General features: G+C 49.1%; 1 protein-coding gene across 1 annotated transcript in view; it reads left to right on the top strand.

The window, feature by feature from the left end:
* SLC24A3 (solute carrier family 24 member 3) overlaps positions 1 to 17528 on the top strand; it is a 459120-nt gene that overhangs the window by 439708 nt on the left and 1884 nt on the right. The gene's annotated exons all lie outside the window — the stretch shown is intronic.

Genomic DNA, 17528 nt, shown 5'->3' with positions numbered 1-17528 from the left:
ATATAATAGCTTGTATCTGCTAATCCCAACCTCCCACTCCATCCCAACCCCATTCTCCCTCCCCCTTGGCAACCACAAGTCTGTCCTCTATGTCTGTGAGTCTGTTTCTGTTTCATAGATATGTTCATTTGTGTTGTGTTTTAGATTCCACATATAAATGATATCATATGGTATTTGTCTTTCTCTGTCTGACTTACTTCACTTACTATGATGGTCTCCAGGTCCATCCATGTTGCTGCAAATGGCATTATTTCATTCTTTTTAATGACTGAGTAATATTTCATTGTATGTATGTACCACATCTTCTTATCCATTCATCTATCGATGGACAAATGTCCATTGGGTTACTTTCATGTTTTGTCTATTGTAAATAGTGCTGCATGAACGCAGGGGTGCATGTATCTTTTTGAATCAGAGTTTTGTCTGGGTATATGCCCAGGAGTGAGTTTTAATCCTGGGCCCTAAGCCCAGGAAGAAGGACCACTTAGCCTAGGCTGACTGTAAGGTAAACAGGTGCTCACCAGAGGCCAGCCCTTCAATGGTCCCCCATCAGTGCTCCCGAAACACCATGCCCCCCTGACCACCTGCTGTCTCAGATATTGCACAGAGCTGTGCTAGCACCCTTTAGACTCACAGCCCCTGAAGGTGCCCTGCGCTTCCCCTGCTGGAGTCTTTCCTCCTGCAGACTCTGACTCAGATGCACATACTCCCCGTCACTCTTCCCACTTGAAATGATGTTCCTCCCTCCAGGTCTGTCGCAAATGGCACTTCATTCAGGACTCCTCCCTGGACCCCACCACCCCCCACTGCCGCCAAATGGGATCTCTCTCCACAGGCTTTATTTCTGCCTCACTCACGGCTCGTCCTAAATCTGTGAACTTGCTTCATCTTATCACACGTTAAGTGGCATGTAAGAGAGACACCGAAGAAATGTCATCCAGGTTGGCACCTGAAGGAGCATCAACCATTGGGTGGTCACAGGATTCCAGATAATCTTCCCAAGATTCCTAAGAGTGCCATTGTTGTCAGTCAGAATCTGATGAATGGACTCACATCAACCAAATTCACGAGAGTTTGACGTATATGCTAGAATGCCAGCAGATGGTACTAACATACCCAAGTGCCAGATAGAAAGCATACTTATTCCCGATGACTTGCGCTCTGTTTTCCTGGAGAAAGATCTTATGGAGGAGGTATCTGGGGAGCCCCATGACCACCTTCAAGTTCACTGACTCACCAGGAGTACTCATGGGACTCAACAGCAGGTCATAGTCACAGCTAAGGTTTATTAGAGCAAAGGGTTTAGAGTAAAAGCCACAGGCAAATAAGATGCATCAGGAGAAGTCCAGAGAGGTCAGGTGCAGGCTTCCAAGTCCTGCCTCACTACAGGGCCACATGCAGGAGATGGAGTCTGAGGCTCTCTGGGGGGCTGGTCAGGTAGACACACTCCTGCAACATGTACAGCCGTGATCACAAAACTCAGATTCCCAGCACAGACACCAGGTACACATCATAAAGCTTGCCAAACATCCTGCCAAACTGGTCCAGTGTGCCCCGTCGCTTCCAGTGTACACACCAACATCATCAGTCAGTGACATGAAGAACATTCCAAGGGCCACGTTCCCATCGGCCTGAGAGTTCTAGGCTCCGCTGGAGGCAAGCAGGACTGAATAACCAGACCTGTTGCATTGATACCTTCCCCACGGAGGGTCAAGTTAGAATTTTATTTCTCAGAATAAGCATTGCTACTACTCTATTACAAATAACCACAGAATCTCTCTGGGGTAGCCCAACGAAGGTTTATTTCTTGCTCAAAATCTGCTGCAGTTGTTTCTATCCTGGCAGCTCCCGTGGACGCTTCAAGCAGAAACTCAGGGATTGAGGTTTATTCCATCAGGTGGTTCTACCATCTTGGAGTCCTTCTCCAGCGGCCACTCAGAAAGCCGAGAGGGCAAGGGCACGGAGGATGGCGCAGATCGGTTTTGGATGAGGCCTGGAAGTGGTCCATGTCCTGGCTGCCCCGACCCACTGTCCAGATAAGTCATACGTTCCCATCTAGCTATAAGGGAGCTCCAGGTCATTAGTTGAGCTGTGTACCCAGGAAGGAGTGGATACACGGATGAGTCCTGCAGTCCAGGGTGTCCGGTTGAGAGTGGAGTCCAAACAGGAAGGATTTGCTGGATAACCTTCTGCTGGGGCTGCTGAGCTGCTGCCGTCCGAGCGTCCACCCATATCGTAGGGCCTGTCTCTCTGCCGCCCTGAGCTGCCCCCTCCACTCCAGCCATGCTGAGTGCACTGACGAACCCTGCCTCTGAGCTCCTTTTCCTGGGTCCCGTGTGGACCACCTCCCTTCTGGTTAACACATCTTTTCTGTACCTAATCTGAGAGCAGTATTTTCCACATTGTTTACACTCTCATTAAAGCCTCGCTGCTTCCTTTCAGTACAAGTCACCTTGATTCTGTTTTGCCATTCCTAAAATAATCTCTCGGGTTTTTCCTCCAGTCCACGAATCTGAACTTTACTTTTTTCTTCCTTTTCTCCGATTATAAAAATAGCTCATGGTCTTCATAGAAAATTAGAGAAACTTGAATTAGAGAAATTCTAATTAGAGAAAACTCTAGAGCAGTACCTGCCCAATAGAACTTTCTGCGGTGATGAAAATATTCTAGCCATACTGTGGGATATAGTAGCCACTAGTCCCATGAGACATTTAAGCACTTGAAATGTGGCTGGAACAAGTGAAGGCCTGAATTTTTTCATTTTTATTTTATTTTAACGAATTTAAATTTGTATAGCTACGTGACTTGTGGCTGCCCATGAGACACTGCAGCTTTAGAGGATGAAATAAAAATCATACAGTCCAATCCAGAGATATCAACTGTTAACACTTCTGCATAGTTTTCTCTTCCTAGGCTGGTTGACATAGCTGATGTCACGCGATACAGTTTTGCACATTGCTCTTTAAAATACTTCTTACACACAGCAAACATATTTTCCTTAAAAGTCTCATTAAAAACATCATTATTAGGCAGTTTAATATCCTCGTTGTGCCAAAATTTACTTAATCGTCCTGCTGCAGTTGGACACGGATGCTGCTTCAAGGTTTTCACGGTGATAACTAATGATGTCACAGACATCTTAGTGCATCAGTCTTACAGAGTTTAAAGAGCTGCGGAAATTAACCACAAAACTGTATTTACATTTGAGGCTCTTTCTTTTGATTATTTTCCCAGAGTTGGAATTGCTGTAGAGAAGACGAATGTTTTGGAGCTCTTTACACATGCCTCATTAGTTTTCAAAACGACAATATTCATTTCATTTTATTTTATCCTAATCTCATTCCTGCAGTTTAGGGGCAGCTTCATGGCACCTGCATATTCTTTTCCTTTGTTATTAACACAGCCTTTCCCTTCACGTTCTCACCACGGGAAGCTCGGTGAGGATGAGCATCCTCAGAGCACACAGGATGGGGCTCGTACATACCTGAGCCACGAAAAAGGTGTTGAATGTCACGGAAGCCTTGAGTGAATCGTCCGCTGCACTTGCGCTAGCCTCACCAACAGCTGTCTTTCATGACTTAGAGGGAAGCTTCAGGTCCAAGCTGAGGCCTGGGGGCGTGGAAGGTGCCCCTCCAAACCAATATTTTTTTTAAAAAATTGGTTCAGGGACTTCCATGGTGGTGCAGTGGTTAAGAATCCGCCTGCCAGTGCAGGGGACACGGGTTGGAACCCTGGTCTGGGAAGATCCCACGTACCACGGAGCAACTAAGCCCGTGCGCCACAACTACTGAGCCTGTCCTCTGGAGCCTGCGAGACACAACTACTGAGCCCGTGCGCCACAACTACTGAAGCCCGTGTGCCTAGAGCCCATGCTCTGGAACAAGAGAAGCCACCACAAGGAGAAGCCCGTGCACCGCAACGAAGAGTAGCCCCCGCTCTCCACAACTAGAGAAAGCCTGCACACAGCAATGAAGACCCAATGCAGCCATAAATAAATAAATAAATAAAATAAAAATTTAAAAAATAAATGCCATTTAAAAAAAAAAAAGTTGGTTCAACATTTATTTTTGAGGCAAGATGATGCTGCCTGAACAAAGGATAGAGAACGTTTCCGTCATTCAGCCTTCCCCATTATCACCCAGTTCAGCTCAGGCCTCAAGCCTGTGTATCCCGCTCCAAGCAAGAGCCCTGCTGTGAGCACACCCTGACTTCCCTAGGCCGTACTACAGGTGACCCTCTGTCGTTACATGGTCATGCTCGGTCTTGGATGTCTCTTTCCTCTCTCCAAGGGCTCTGCCTCTTCTAAATGCGTGTTCTGTCTGTCATTTCATCTCCTGATCCATCTTTACATCCCATCTTTATCGGCACCGCAGACTCCGCCTGGCCTCTGTGTCCCTGAACCCAGCTCAGAGTGCTGGGTATGGATCCACTGAGTTCAGCAACAATCCACCTGGTTGATTCCTGTTTGTTTCACCTTCCCACTTTCCTCTTGTCAGAGTTGTGAAGAAGTAAACTTCAGCCCTACATGAATTTCAACTACTTTTTGTTTTCTCTAGTGGCTAAAAAGCATGCAGCAAAACGATGAGAAGAAACTATGCTCTAAATAACCTGGAAAATCAGTCCATGAATAATAGATTTTTACCACCTTGAGTCTCTCCAAGGAGGGATGAACAGGCAGGAGCAGGGGACGCAAATCCTTCCAATGTCCCTAAGATCCATTATGTTTATTTTTTCTTTACTGGGATTACAGGGTACAGTCACGGAAGGTGAAATGAAAACCATTGAAAAACAAAACTCAGAGCTCATCCTGGAGGTAAACCAACGCCTCTTACCAGCTGTGAAATCTTCCTGATTGAACATGAACTCCCAACTCCATGAGACACTTCGTCTGCCATAAATCATGCCCTCTTTTCCTCTCCTGACATTCTCCAAACACTCTTTAGAGAACAGAAAATTAAACATAATTCTCATATCAGTAACACCCACAGCCATGAAAACACACCCTTTTCAGGTTCCAAACTCTAGTGACAGGGTGATATCATGAACACAAAAATTCAGGCCCTATTAGATGTCTGGCCCAAATTCATGTTTTCCATCTGTGGATGTCATAACTGGGTCATCAGTCAGTCTGGTCATTCTTCTGGAATTGTACAAGGAGCACATCAAATTCTGTGGTTGAAGATTGCCTTTATTTTTGAAGTTGAGGGGGAAATGCAGGAGAAGAAGCAGGCCACTTCTGGTTTATAAGCAGCCGTGGCACACAAGAGAGTGCCCTTGGGGGAAAACATTTGGTTGAAAAGCCCAGAGAAAGAAGCATTTATCCAAATGCTTCTCTTTCTGTAACCAGTGCCAGAGAGATCTTCATTCTATTCCAGGGATACCAGCGTCCAATGTAGGCCTCTCTTCTGAAAGTAGAAATTCAATAATCTATAAACAGTTCATGAGCCCCAGGGAAACCAAAGGAGATTTCATTTTGCATATGGTGTGAGGTAGGGATCCGACTTCACTCTTTTGCATGTGGATATATAGGGGTTTCAGCATCATTTGTTGAAAAGGAGATTACATTTTGAACTTTTAAAATTCTCTGGGGAAAAAAACCTAGTTAATTTATTTTTCAGTACTATTCAAAACTTAGTAACTGTTAGGAAGCCCATGATTATATTGCAGTTAAAGCATTGTATTCTAGAATCCATGTTTAATAAATAGTGATAACCTTCACTGTCAGGAAAAGTTTTCATCCTGAAGCAGAGCTAAAATGTAAATGGGCAAGAGGCAGGTAGAGGCAGCCAGGTGAGCTGAATCAGGGGAGGGGCAGAGTAATCAAACCACACCCTCAGATCCAAGTGGCATTCTTTAAAATGCTACTTTTTACTTAGTTTTCTGAGATAGTTTCATCTCTTTGATTGAGAGGGCATTCAAAGAGGGTGGAAATCTCTATGAGCAGACCCCCCAAGTCCTGCCCACACGCCTGACTCCTCTCATCCCTCCAGGCACTGCCCCCAAGTACAGCCCACGCTGAGCATCACATAAGCTCTTCCCTGCGTCCCTGTTGGCCCCCTCTCTTCCCTACTTTGTCTGACAGTTATTTACCCGGATCGGTTCCCCGTGGCTGGAGCCTGAGTGTAAAACCTTGTCCACTTCGCGTTCGCCATCCACACGGCAGGACATTTTACTTGTTTAAATAGAGAATACATTTTACTTCCTCAATTGCAGAGGCGAGCAATCCTCGTACATCAGTAGCTCCTGAGAGTGTTGCCGTATTTCAGTCCAGTTAAATAATGGATATTCATGGTGGTCATTCTCAGTCATCCAGACAAAATTAAGAATGAAATAATTTCATCAGAAGCAGTCAAGGTGCTGGCATGTAGGTAGGCTTTAATTTTCTGGGAAACTTTACTTGTGCAGGCTACCTCTTTGTCTAGTAATGGTAGACCAAAACAGTGGCCCAATTTGGCCCAACCAAGCTATGTCTTTTGGTTTTCCTGTAAGTCAGGGATCGAAGAAAATTGTCCCCTGGAACCAGACCACCTCACAGAGCAGGGAAGGGCCACCAGCAAGGACTCCCCTTGTCTCTCTCTCCAGTTCATCCTTCGGGTATCAGCTTGGATGTCCACTGTGACCTCCCATACCTGAGTCAGATGTCGCTGCTGTGTTTTTCATCAGCAGGTACCATCAAGGCTGACTTTGCCCCTTTGTCTGAGCCTCCCACAGAGGAGTGATCTCCCCGAGGGCAGGAACTGTGCCCGTCTTACTCATTTATTGTTTCCTCTCTGCCTGGCACAGTGCCTGGTGCTTAGAATGTGCTCAAGAAATAGTTGTTGGATGGATGGGTGGATGGATCCTAACTTTCCCATCAGCACCACCTCACTTGGGGAGGAAGACACGTGAGCAGAGCAGAAGGGAGGAACAGGCTGACCTGAGAAAAGTGCAGGGGACAAACAGAGCAGCAATGAGAATAGCTTAACATCCATCGAGTCCCTACTATGCGCCAGCAACTCCAGGGAGGCCATGCACACATGGGCTCATCTAATTCTGACAACAGCTAAGTGAGACAAGCATCAGTGCGTATCGTGCATGTACTGTGTGCCGGGAACTTGGTGAGGAACTGGGAATACAGAGTGAACAAGGCAGGCCAGCCCCTCCCCCTTAGACCGTGTGTCGGGTCGAGGGAGACAGACTCCATGAGGGACAAACACGGGGGTACTGACTTCAGAGGAGAAGCCCGTGGAGATAGTGAGGTGGGCATGTGACAGTGAGGGGCGCCCGTCACTCTGGACCCGCCGCCCAGGGCGGTGGGCTCTGTGCTGAGCAGTGAGTGGCCAAAAAGAGTGGGGGATTTGAGGGGCAGGGGGCGCCTTGTAACAAGAGGGTACCCCGGGCAGCTGTGTCTGAAAACAGAAGGAAGGCCAGGGCGCGGGGCGAGGCGGGCCAGGGTCAGGGATTCACTGTCAGCGCAGTGCTGTTCTAGGCCCGCTTCTGCAGGTCAGGCACCCAGGGCCTCAGAGCTTAAATCCCACAGCCAGAGAGAGGCAGAGAGAGGACAGTGAGGTTTCTTCTCTTCACGCTGGGCCAGGGAGAACCGTGGCCAAAGCAAATCGTGGCACAGAGGCCGCCGTTCCCGGCTGGCGCCCAGGAGCGTGAGGGTCGTCGCTGGGGCCCCTGAGTTTGAGTCTTTGCTGGGAGAGAGGACAGGGTCTGCTTATTAAGGCTTCGGTGAGCACTTCAACTTCATGTAAAGAGAGAAGGAGCCGGGAAGGAAGAGAACTCCTGACGCCCAGATTTCACAGGCGTTGGTGCAGCTCAAACCGCCACTGCCTAAGGCTGCAGTAAGCGGTGAGTCTACAGCGGTTTCTATCTGAGTGTTGGAGGAACTGGTCTGGATCCTTCCATGAAGATGATCCATTTGTCCAGGCCCTGGGTCCCTCCGCCGCTTGCATCAGGCCCTTGGGGGCCAGCCCCCGCGCCCAGGCACACTGTAGGGTCACCAATGTGTAACTTCATGCCGAGATGCAGGAGTTGCTTGGAAAGATAGCTCCAGCTTCATGGAAAAGCGCATTTAGAGGCTTATTGGCCACGAGCGATTTGGTCTTCCCTCAGGTCCGCCTCCAGCTTTTCCCGGGAGAGGGTGTCATTTCCGAAAGGACACTCAGGGGCCTCCATCTATTAGCATTTCAGTAACCACGTGACATCTTTCTGTAGCTCTGACATCGGCACCCAGCAGCCTGTGTGGGTTTAATGGCCTCGTCACCCTAGCAGGTAACCTGCTACAATTCTGAAGCAATTTTCCCATCTTGCCTAGATGGATTTCCAGGTCATAATTTTGGGATAATTACCACTGAGACAGCTGTTTTGTGCAAGGATTAGGTTCAGGCATCTGACAGCAAGGAACCAAGGCAGTTTTACAGATTTGGGGCATTTCTTAGTACTTGTGTATTGCTGAGAAGCCAGCTCGCTACCTAAGTGCCCCCAATAAAAACTATTTCTAAAAGTCAGTTTGGAAAATGAGTACTTCTTGTCCCATTTTGGTGACAAATGTCTGTTCCGCCTGCTCCAACCGCACGAAGAAAGTCACCAGGCAGGCTCCGGGCAGCCAGGGCAAATCTGATTTCTGAGCTGGGGCTTAGAAATGTAAAATGAATCTAAGAAGCAATGAACGGAGGCAGTAGAGGGTGTCTGTCTTTTTCTGTTTCCAAGCAAGAGCCCCCCTGATTCCAGAATCCACGGAGGTAAAAACAAGTGATCAGAAATGTTCTCATCCTTCTTCTGGTCAGACATGAATTGACTGCTTTCTGTGTGCCAAGCTGGTCGCCATCGCTGGGGACACCTCAGTGAGCTGGACAGACACCGTCCTGTGCTCCTGGAGCCCCGGCCTCTGGGAGGAGATGACCACACAGGCAATTCCGAACCCAAGTGTGACGCATGCTCTCCTGAGAGCTGGTCATGCGGGAGTCATGGCAGCATGTGGCTGTGTGTGGCAGGGATCAGGGTACCTGGAATGCATGTGAGGAAGTGACACTTATTCTGAGAATCTGAGATTATCAGAAACCAAGGAGATAAAAGTGAGAGGCTTTTTCTAAACAGAAGGAACAGCTAGTAAAAGACCAAGATACTAGAAGGTTCTGTGCACGGAAGGACCCGAGGACAGCTCCTCTGCCTGGGGGCAGAGGGTGGGGGTGGGAGGCGGGGAGGCAGAGGGATGAGTGGCAGGAACCAGCTAGAGCCCAGAGAGGCCACGTGGGCAAGGACGCTGAGAGCCGTGGCCATGGAGACAAGGAAGGGGGTGGTGTGATTTTCCCATTAGGAAGAAGCTTCCAGCTACTGCGTGGGGAAAGGGTTGGAGCCAGACAAGACAGAGGCCCAAGACCAGTTATGAAGCATTTGTAGGAAAGAGAGAATATGTGACCTGGGGAAGACAAGCCTGGGTAGGGGTGGAGGGGAGCATATCTAAGAGGCAGCGCCCAGGGTTCCATTTACGACAGATTAGGTTTCATGTGTCTGAGGGTCGTCCTGGTGGAGATGTCAGGTAGGCAGTGGGATAAAGGCGTCTGAAGTTCAGAGGCAAGGTCTCCGTTTGGCAGGCGAGAGCATTATTGTGGGTCTTCAAGCATAAAGCTCTTAAAAGAAATAAGTGTAAATAGAGAAGAGAGCCCAGAACCATATCCTGATGTCAGGCAGGAAAAAACCATCCAGCGAAGGAGGCTGAGGAGTGGTCAGCCAGAAAGGGGGAGAACCGGGAGGAAGTGGGGCCCGAGAATGTTTCCAGAAGGAGTGGCCACGTGGAGGAAGGCTTTTCCCAAGGTCCTTCTTCCAAGGCCGGCTGTCTGCCAGCCATCACCTCCTCCAGGAAGCTGCCCCAGCCACGTCCACTGCCTCTGCAGTCACGTGGGCGGTCATCTTCCCTCCGCCTCTGAGAGCAGAACTGTGTCCGACTCAGCCGGCGCTCCCATAACCCACCAGCCGGTACTCGATGCTTCTGCATCTTCCTTCTCGTCTTTTTAGCGAGCATTCCTGAATCAGGCTCCTGGTACCTGGATGCTGCTCCAGTTGCCGGACCAGTGTTTCCTTTTACTGAAAACGCTGCCCCAACCCCCAGGGGAAGAAGAGACTTACAGAGGTCTTCCCCACCCGACCCTTGGTTGGCACCTTGCACTTGACCTTGGCAGGAGTATTGACACCATGGACACCAGCAAAATCCAGGCACTGCCAGGGCCCGTCTAAATACAAACTGTTCCCACAGACCTGGAGGGGTTACTGGGGGATCGTTGGGCGACATGGCAATGAATGGTTCTTCTTGAGGCTGTTCTAACAAGACCCTGGGGGCTACCATGACACCACCCAATCCCCTGAAGGTGAATCTTGCCCTTTAGATTTCAGGTGCTGGTTCAGGAAAATGAGATGATACCTGGGGGAAGACAGGGTCTTTACCGGCCCCCCAGGAAAGGGCTGACCTGGGTCACCAAGGCCTGAAGCAGATTCAGTCCCACGGTCTATCAAAGTTTAGATCCCCCAGAGACCACTGCATCCTGAGACAAGGATGGGGTGAGGCATTTATTCGGGGGGGCGGAGGGAGGAGGAAAGCCCAGTAGGGAGCGGGGAGGTGTGACAGGAAGACAGGCGGCAGCAGCTGGAGGGACATTGGTGGGGCGGGTGGCACTTCCGCAGTTCTGGGAGGAGCCCTCAGGCACAGACGCCAGTACCGGCTCTGGGGAGTCAGCTGGCTCCACCAAAGTGGCAAGAGGATGGGGGCAGCACGGGACCTGGATGGGGCGGCCCCAGGCCTCTGCTGCACGGGCACCTGTGGTTCTTGCTGTGCATTCAGGACTCTCCCAGAAAGGATGGGCGCCAAAGGCCCAGATGCCACCTTGGAGAGTTCTTAGCAGGTGAAGAGAACTCTGGCTTTTTCCCTGTGCCCTGCAAGGTGCAGGGAAGAGTCTAGAATTTACAGGCTGAAGGCCGACTCTGAGTGCAGGCTTGACCCCTTACCAGCTTCGTGGCCGTGTGTGATACTGTGATTTATGATAAGAAATATACATTTACTCTTCGTTTGTAGCACGGGGCTCCTAAAACCCTCAGAATTTCCTGAGGAGAGCTACAAAGGTATCTTTTTTTCTGTTAATGAGGTGACTTTAGGTCAGCACCTAAGGATGAGGACTGCTTGGCAGGAGAACCAACCCTGTGATTTGAGGGTTGGAACTTTTAGTCGCAACCCCCTGAAGTCTGGGGCGAAGAGAGGGGCTGGAGGTTCAGTCAGTCACCAGTGGCCGTTGATTTAATCAGTTGTGCCTCTATAATGAGGCCTCTGTAAATGCCCAAAAAGGACAGGGTTCAGAGAGCTTCTGGGTTGGTGAACACATGGAGATTCAGGGAGAGTGCCTGCCCCCCCCCCCGCCCGCCGAGAGGACCTGGAAGCCCCCAGCCCTTTCCCCACACCTTGCCCTGTGCCTCTCTTCCATCTGAGTTATATCCTTTTATAATAAACCGGTGATCTAGTAAGGTAAAGGTTTTCTCCAAGTTCTGTGAGCCCTCTAGCAAACTAGTAGAACCTAAGAAGAAGGTTCCTTCTTGGAACCTCCCTAACTGTAACCCAGTCGTCAAAAACACAGGTGACAACCTGGACTTACAGCTGGCATCTCAAGTAGGGGGAGGCGGGTACAGCCTTGCAGAGCTGAGGCCTAACCTGTGGGAGCTGCTGCGGCTTCCAGGTAGGTAGCGGCAGGTTAAAGTGCAGGACACTCAGCTGGGGTCACAGAATTGCTTGCATGTGTCGGGGGAACCCACACCCGCGCGCTGGTGAGCAGAATCTTACCTTGGTTAAGAGCTTCACTGCCCTGAGCCTCAGCTGTCTCACGTTTACAGGGAGAACAAGCCACCTCGAGGAGTAGCCACTAGAATTCAGTGCAATCCTGTGTTTGTGTGTGTGCTCTGGAACGGAAGGGACTTGGGCACCAGCTGCCTTTAACGTGCTGCTTTTCTGTCGGCTTGTTTACTTTCTGATGTCATTTAATTGTTCAAGGAGAGAGATCCCCGCCCTGTGATGTTATACAACCTAAAGTCACGGCTGGACACATCCATTTGGAACCAAAGCCCAAGCAAGTGTTCAAACTACCCGAGTCAGAAAATGCGAAGGACACACCACATGTGTTCCAAGTTATAAACCAAATTAGAGAAAATCCAGGGGCTTCTTGTTTTTCTGAAAAGAATTTGCTGGTTGGGTGGAGCTGACCTCAAAACATACAGAGATTTTAAACTGTAATGTGGGGAGAGTCAGAGTCTTTGAGGCTGGGGGTTTTTTAGGTCCTCAAACAAACGGTGTAGGGTTCAGGGAGCTGTTTTATGAGCCACGTGCACACGGGAAACTAGGGGTGTCATGGTCTCTGTGTGCGTCCCTACTAAAAACCACACATCCACGGAGCCTAACTTCCTGTTGACTTGGGAACAAGCCAGCCTCCTGTTTCCTCTCCAACAACTGCCAAGAGGGAATTGGGGAATGAAAATTCGTAGTTTTGAAGGCAAGAGATAAAAACAATGTTAAATGTCAGAGCTGAGCAATCCGAGTGTGTTGCCTGCTCTCAGAAGGGCATTGCCATGGGGACTCCCTGCCTTTGCACTTCCTGGGCTTTGCATCTCTGAGGCAGAGCAGGGAGACGCCAGTTTGGGTCCACACTGTGTAGCTGGAGCTCCAAGTCTTTTCCAGAGGTTAGCATCTTAGCTAACCCTAAGGTTGTCTGGCTTAGCAAGCCCCCAAGAAACCAGTTGCTCGGGAGGGTTAAGATTTGCTGCCCTCAGGGAAACTTACTGGGGTAACGAAAATGTTTTATATTCTCGTTGGGGTGTGGGTTACCTGGGTACACGCATTTGTCAAAACTCATCCAACAGTCCACTTGAGATCTGTGCTTTTACCATATGCATGTTTGCCTCCACTGGGGGGGAAAAGGTAATTTTGGTGCCCTCTGACTTTCTTGCTTAAAAAGATCAGGCTTAAAGCCAACCTTCACCGTGGTCAGTCTCCCCACCCAGCTCTCCAGTTGTGCTCTTTGCCATCCAGCCTCACTGCCTTACACATAACACACACACACACACACACACACACACACTCTCTCTCTCTCTCTCTCTCTCTCTCTCTCAGCATCACCAGCAGATGCTCACTTAAACATAGTGTGTGGAGTTAGGGGGGCAGTTAGGTGCTGTGTGGAATGACAGAAAACTGAAGACCCAGGCATCTGCCCTTAGAGCACTGGGACTAGCTGGGGAGGTAAGAAGCCGGCCCCCACGGGGAAAGTTAGGAGGAGATCAGCGTCAGCTGGGGGATAAAGCCAGCAGGGGCCCAGTGAACTTGGAAGAGGCAAAGGACCTAGGGAGGGATGGGCAGAGTAGAAATGGGAAGGAGGTGAGGGCCCCATCTGACTCAACTGCGTGTTCCCAAAGAGGATGGGCATGGGGGGAGGCAGTGAATTGCTCCAGCTGGGTAAGGGCTACCAGTGACTGACGGCAGAGAGGGGCTGCCAGCATGTGAGCTGGTGCCTTTGAGGTCCCGGAGGAGTCCCGAGCTGTCTTCATTCTCTTCATTTTCCTGTCTCCACTGTCGGCCTCTTTTCATTTTGCTTGTGTTATAAAATCAATACACACCAATAGCCCCAAACTAGAAGCAGCCCTCCAAGAAGAGAATAATTAAGCAATCCATCATATACGTACGCTGTTAAAAAAGAACTGAGCATATTTGAGAGAGTAGATCTTAAAAGTCCTCATCACAGGAAAGAAAAATGTTTGCAATTATGTATGGGGACTGGTTGCGGGGATCATTTCCCAGTATATACAAATATCAAGTCATGATCTTGTACACCTGAAACTAATATAATGTTAGATGTCCATGATACCTCAATAACAAAATGAAGTGAGCTATCGATGCAATGAAAAACATGAAGGGATACATTAAAAAATCGTATGCTGAGTAAAAGGATCCTGGCAGAAAAGAGTGCGCCCTGTGAGATGCCATTTATACGACAGGCTAAACCAACGTATGATGGAGAAGCTTAGAGCAGTGACTACCCCTGGGTGAGACTGGCTGGGAGGGCAAAGGAGAGCTTTCTGCGGTGATGGACGTGCTCTACGTCACGGCTGGACTTTGGGGGACGTGGGTGTATGCATTTCTCAAAACACATTGAATGGTGCAATTATGATTTGTGAATTTCACCATCTGGAAACAGCACCTAAAAGTAAGAGCTGTGAACTACTAGTGAACCCTGTGTAGTGAGATGCAGGCTGAAGTGATGGGGGTGACATGTCCTAGGTTACTTTGAAGTTCATTAAAAAAATAAGATGCTCTGATTCTTTCAACTTTTCTGAACGCTTAAAAGCATTCATAATAAAGTGTTGGGTGAAAAAAAAATAGCTATACACACATAAAAAAAGTGGGGAAGGGAGACAGGGGATTGGGGGCAGGGATTGCGTTGCTTCTGGAACATTATCCAGGGTCTCTCTGGCCAGTCCACCCTGCCCCACAGAAGCACTGGCCTTTTTGTAAACCACACGTAAAACGCCACCTCAAGGGCATTCCTGATCGTTCACCGATTATGTATCAAGCACGTGGTCTGTGCCCAGCCCCGTGCCAGGCGGAGGATGAAATGCCGTGGTCCCTGCTCTCATGGGGTTTGTCACCTACTGAGGCATTGACCAGGGAGCTGTCAGGTGACGACCGTATCAAAGTAGCATCTGGGGGGCCAGGGAAGTGGGCCCAGGCAGATCACGAGTGGATGGAGAATAATGGCCCAGATTTATTGAGGACTTTATACACCGGCTCCTATTCAAGCTGAACATAGATTAATTCAGTTAGTAGTCAGAACCACTCCCTAAGGTGGTAACTGTATCGTCCCCATTTTATACATAAGAAAACTGAGGTCTGGGGAAGTTAAGTCACTTGTCCATGATTATATAGCGAGTGGGTGACTGAGCAGGAAGCTGGGTCTGGAGCCCATGCCCTAAACCAGGGGTCGGCACACTTTTTCCAGAAAGGGCCAGAGAGGAAATACATTAAGTGCTGTGGGCCATACCGTCTCTGTCAGAACTACTCGTCTCTGCCATTGTAGCATGAAAGCAGCCACAGACAATGTGTCAATGAATAAGCTGAGTTATAATAAAGTTTTATTTATAAATGCAGGCGATGGGCCACAACTGGCCCATCGCCTGCATTTGCCAACCCCTGACTCCAACCACCGATAGTCTCCAGTGGCTGGAGGTGTTCATGCTGGCACAGAGGCAAGTGACGGAACCCTAATTCCTGACTGTCACGTCCATGGGGAAAGGGGTTCAGTAAGGTAGCAAGGAACCGATGCAGGCGTCGAGAGCCCAAGTCTCTAACAATGAAAAAACAAAAATACACCCCTGGGTGTGTGTGGCAGTCCATTAGCCAAGAAAGCTGCAGAGAAAAAGGTGAAAAAGTGAAAAATACTCAGAAACCCCACAAAAGTTGGTTGTCTTTAGTCTTTAGAGACAACTTACAATTTCAGCAGCACTGTCCTTTGAGAGTTTATGTGAATGTAGACAGGGTGAAGTTCCAAAGCTTTGGTTGAACCTGATTCCTTTTGAAAAGCCTTGGCCAAAGAGAACTGTCCTGCTTTGCCTTTTGCTCTCACTGGCTCTTGGTTTCTTAAGGGCAGGAAATCACTTTACTCAATCCTCGTTGCTGACAAGGATTGGAGCCTGGCGCTCATAGGGCGAGCTGGGCTGGGAATGCAATGGCCCCCTTCTTGGAAGAATCCACACTGTGTTGAGAATTAAGAGCTCAGAAGAGACTCTCTTTCAGTACAGGTCATTTGTGATGTACGCCTGGGTGCTGGCCTCTTTATACTAACACAGCCGATGAGAGGGGGAAACTCTATCCACAGCCTGGCTGAGGGGCCGCAGGAAGTTAAGCTACCAGCTGGACTGAGATGGGGCTGATCTCCCATTTGTCTGCGATGGATTCACCGTGTCAACCCATTGCTTTAGTGGCACGGAGATATGATTTGTGTCCCTTCGTCTTCGGGAGGCATATGGTATGGGAATAATTTCCCAGCTGGGGTTCAGCAGATGGTTGGCTCACAGGGATTGTGTGGGCAGGGGAGAGTCCTGCCCATTCCCTCTGACAGAACATTGCTTAGTGAGATGTGTGAGGCTTCTGGGTCCCCACAGAAAGGGTTGGCTATTTAGGGCATGCAGTGTCCTGTCACCAAAAGATGAACTAACACACCCATCTACAGAGACACCCACAGGCTACCATACCCATACCTGGGGGTGAACTGGGGCAAGGGCGGCAAGAGGCACCTTGAACCTTGTCCAAACCACTCCTACTAATAATCACCACTTAGTTCTGTGATGAAATCAATCAACCTGCCTCATTTTCCTTTCTGTGAGCACAGGTGAGCATTTGACTCCCAGCAGGACAGTGTACATTGCTGGGGGTCGGGAGTAGTCCCCCAACCTGGCTGCAGCACATAAGAGCTTCCAAGAGAACCGGGGAAAAATGAATGTCAAAGTCCCATCCTCAGGACGCTTGGAGGTCAGAAGTGGATTGACCCTTAGGACTTTCTCTTAAACTTTCCCGTGCATCCGAACTGTCTGGAGCGTCTATTAAAATACAGGTTGATGAGCCCTGTCCCCAGAGTTTGCTGATTTGGGAGGTCTGGGTGGGGCCTGAGATTCTGCGTTTCTAACAAGGCTACAGGTGATGCTGCTGCTTCTGGTCAGGGGGGCGCCCTGTGAGCACGGCTGCCCCGAGGCACCCCTCCTATTTCCAGGCATCTGGCCTCAGGACCCAGGACAAAGCAGAAGGGGCATCTTCTCGACACCATGGAAGAAACTTTACCATCTTTGTCGGCCCGTTTGGCCCCTTAATACTCTCTATCTGCTCTGTCCAGTACTGCAGCCACTACTCATATGTGGTTCTTCTAATGTAAATTTGAATTAATTAAAGGTAAGATTAAAATTTTTGTTCCTCTGTTGTTTGAGCCACCTTTCAAGTGCGCAAGAGCCCCATGTCCCTAACGGTTACCATACTGGACAGCACAGATGTAGGACATTTCCATCATTGCGGGAAATTGTACTGGACAGCGCTGTTCCCTAAGAATTCCAGAAATTGGTTTTTTTCTTCAGAGTTTGCCAGTTAACCCCACTGTATTACTGTGAAAAACAAACAAAACGAAGTATCAGAAGTGGAATGTTAACGCTTTCCTCTTCTTTGCTTGCTTAAGATAGCAGCCCTCACTCACCACTTCCCATGAAGTTTGGGTGAAGGTCACAGACATTTGAATGCAACAGAGATAAAAAGTTTAGTAATATTTTTCAAAATGTTGCTCCCGTGACCCATGTTATTAAATTTACCCTAAAAGTTGTGTGTCGAGCAAGCTGGAGGTCAGGTCCCCAGGAAATAAGAATTAGGCCACACAGGATGGAGAATTCAAGTGGCCGAGGGGCAGTCACTGGACACCTGCTGGAGGCTGAGAGGGATCAGGCTGAGGATGGACCAGACAAGGGTGCACCTTGGGTGTCCAGGA

This window comes from Monodon monoceros, unplaced genomic scaffold (genome assembly GCF_005190385.1).
Source record: "Monodon monoceros isolate NGI ecotype Baffin Bay Population unplaced genomic scaffold, NGI_Narwhal_1 Super_Scaffold_13, whole genome shotgun sequence".
Taxonomy (NCBI): Eukaryota; Metazoa; Chordata; class Mammalia; order Artiodactyla; family Monodontidae; genus Monodon; species Monodon monoceros.
Note: the sequence above shows the minus strand (reverse complement) of the source record. Positions and strands in the feature narration are given on the sequence as shown.